The sequence below is a fragment of the Rattus norvegicus genome, chromosome 7, assembly GCF_021556685.1.
Source record: "Rattus norvegicus strain SHRSP/BbbUtx chromosome 7, alternate assembly SHRSP_T2T, whole genome shotgun sequence".
Taxonomy (NCBI): domain Eukaryota; kingdom Metazoa; phylum Chordata; class Mammalia; order Rodentia; family Muridae; genus Rattus; species Rattus norvegicus.
Window position 1 is genome coordinate 33490799 of NC_141540.1, and position 3442 is coordinate 33494240.

Consider the following 3442-nt stretch of genomic DNA (forward strand, 5'->3'; position numbering starts at 1 on the left):
AGGCTTTATGAATATGAAGCTGTAGTTATCTCTGAAGGACAGTGCACTTAAGATATCCACAGGCGCGGCTGGTAGGGCTGCTCGGTGGGTAAAGACATAGGCGCTCAGCCTAACAACCTGAGTTCAAACCCTAGACTCCATAGGGTTGAAGAAGAGAATCAACAGCTGTAGGCTGTCTATATTAGTCTCCTGAGAAACATTCCCTGGACACTCAAGAGAGATGGCCATTCATTCCCAGTGAACACTTTCTAATCTCCTAACCACACTTAATCTGTAGTCTGTGCTACTAAAAGGCCATCTTCACTGCCGAAGAGCAAACCCTTTGTTAGTCAACCCGCACTTGACTCTGAGCTCCATGAGGAGTCACCCTGTCTGCTTCATTCGCCATGATGCAAGCTGGAGCACAGAGCAACGATAAATCTTAATTTAATTTATGGAAGATATCAAGACCTTAATTAATGTATAATGAATGGATGAGTGACTACTAGTTGAATGAATTATAACTGTTGGGCTATTGAGAGGTAGAACTAGTTTTTCCAGCTACTTAACGATTGATATTTGCTCACTGCATAGTTCCCCTACATTGTTCCCATATATTACATATTACGTACTATTATTATATAATATCTATTATATGTTAACATCTGATATATATTGATATATAATATGTATATTTCCTTATGTCAGATGTTACATAGCTCAAAAGAATTTAGCTAGTGCGCTATTTTGGCTGGTCGCGTGTGTTGGCTTGACACAAGCTAGAGTCATCAGAGAGGAAGGAGCCTCAGTTGAGAAAATATGTCTATGAGATCCAGCTGTTAAGGCATTTTTCTCAACTAGTCATCAATGGGCGAGACTCCTGCTTGTGGAGGTTGATACCGTCCCTGGGCTGGTGGAGCAAGCCAGTAAGCAGCACCTGCCCCCAGCTTCCTGCCCTGTTTCAGTTCCTGTCCTGACTTCCTCCCGTCACGAGCTATGATCTGAATGTGTAAGCCAAATAAACCCTTTACTTCCAACTTGGTTTTTGGTCAGGTGTTTCATGTACAGCAATAGAAAGCCTAGCTAAGATATGTACCTAGCTGAAATATCCACTGTTAAATTTTCAAAGGGGCTTTAATCACAAATTAAAGGATGAGAAAGCCAACCTGCTCAGCAACCTAGTTGTATTATTATTGTTGTTGTTGTTGTTATTATTATTATTATTATTTTCACATTTTTTGTCCACATTCTGTCATATCATTTGAAAGTGAAATCAAAGCCACTTAATTTCTTTTTTTTTTTCAATATATAAGTCTTTTATTGTTTCCACAGAGCCCAAACTGTACTTGTTATCAGGATCTTGTTTCTGAAGCTAGGAAACTGAGGTCTCATTCGTCAGGCTACTGGACAGTTCCCTTCTCAGAAACATAGATGCCATCCAAAAACTTCCTGATATCCTTGTTTTTAACTGTTGTGGCTTGCTGAATCAGAGCCGCTGAATTTGAAACAAGTTCAATATCATTTCCTTCAAGGATTAACTCATCCTTCTGGGCTTGAGAGACAGAACAAGCAACACCTGTCCTCATCCGAACCCTCCGGATGTATTTTTCACCCAAGAAATTTCGGATTTCAACCAGAGACCCATTCTCCTGAATAACGACGTTGATAGGGAAGTGAGCATACACAGACCTCATCTTGTAACGGAAGCCCAGTGTCACACCCTTGATCATGTTCTGAACATGACTGCAGATGGTTCTGACAGTGGCCAGTTCCTTCCTGTTACCCCACCACTTGTCAACACGGAGCCTTTTCTTTTTCTTTCCAAGAAGACTCAGCTCTACATTGATGTGATTGAAGTCCCTCCTCAGAGTTCCTCTGGGGCCCTTCACAATGACTGTGCGCCCCTTCAGAGTGATGTCGACATTTTCTGGAATGTCGACAGTCTGATTGCTGAGAATGGTCTTCATTCTCGCAGTAGATGGGGCAAAGAGAGAACGTGCCACTTAATTTCTTTAGAAAGCCGACCATGCATATGACCTTGAGATTTTTAACGGGTGACTAAAGTGAAGAACCATTTTCTGTACTTCATGGATACCACGGCGTAAAACAAAAACAAAAACAAAAAAACTAAAAACTGAAAACAAAGATCATTACCCAGGGCACCCTTCAACCACTTCAAAAGGTAAGCGAAGTATTTGCAAAGCCCAACAGACCACTCGTGCTGACCGCAGCAAGGTGACCAGCACAGCCACCATGGGATCTCACAGGGCATAGGAATGAGCCCTCCCACTTCCGCAGTCTGCACCCAAGTTAGCAAACACAAAACTCAGGGTGGAGGGAAGTTCTATTTTATATTCTTAGTTCTTCTTCTTTAGAATGGTATTGTTTTATATCTTAGAGCCCAAATACTTCCTTCCTGCTTCTAATATTTTGTAGCTAAAGATAAATTACCTTAATTTTAACCTCTTCCTTCCACAATGTCCTTTTTCCTCCACTTCTACACAAAGGCTAACTCTTCAGTCAGGCCCTTTGGGTTTCCTCTTTGTGGAAGACACATATCCACTGACACTCAGAAAAACTACTCGTGCTGGTGGGTGGAAGACTCACACAGCTCTCAACCCCCACCCCCACCCCCACCCCTACCCTCTCCCCTTCTGCTCCGAGCTGTGGAGATTCCACGGTCAGCCATTGGAGGCGCCAGTGAGCCATTAAAGGACAAGGAAGAGAAACCAGAGTATTTCTCTTTCCTCCTCTGGTTGCCCTGAGCAGCATCATTGGCAGCGACCGCAGCTCCTCCTTGGCACCAGCTCCTGCCGGACTGGCCTGCTGTGGTTTCAGTGTCCTCCAACAGAAAGGCACCAAGGAGTCCCGTGGATCTCAGTTGAGCCTGGCATCCAGAAATGCCTGAGGCACTTGGCTGTGCTCTCATTTGTGTGAGCTAAGGCATCTTCTTCTTAAATTCACGCCCTCCGTTTTTCTGTCAAGTAGAAAGGAAACTATTCAAAGTGATAGACAGGTCAGCTCTGTTGTCAGGACCGACAATGGGCCACAGTTAAACTTAAGCCATTTTCACTTGCTTTCTTTCTATATCTTTTGTAACACACGGGTTTTTATTAATTTGTTGTGCTAGCTAAGAAGTAACTTCTCAGTTATCAAGCAAATCTTAGTATTCTTAAATCACTGTAATGAAACAGATAAATTGCTACCTAGTATGTGGAAATTCTGGAGGCGGGGAGGGCCGCTTTCACTGTGACCTATTGGAAGAAAGAGCCAAGGCAATGTGATCTTCTTTCTTAATGGAATGGAGAAAGCAAGGAGAGAGAGAGAGAGAGAGAGAGAGAGAGAGAGAGAGAGAGAGAGAGAGAGAGAGTGTGTGTGTGTTGTGTGCGCATGCTTGTATGTGCACGCATATGTGTGTTATGATTTGTAGTCTGGGACTTTCTGTGTAGCCTAGGTTAGTCCA

General features: G+C 43.2%; 1 pseudogene across 1 annotated transcript; it reads right to left on the reverse strand.

Annotated features, from left to right (window-relative positions):
* Window positions 1-1266: 1266 nt before the first annotated feature.
* LOC103692829 (60S ribosomal protein L9 pseudogene) lies at window positions 1267-1970 on the reverse strand (annotated as a pseudogene). Its single transcript, XR_015625210.1, has one exon. The product of XR_015625210.1 is annotated as a 60S ribosomal protein L9 pseudogene (transcript).
* Window positions 1971-3442: the final 1472 nt, after the last annotated feature.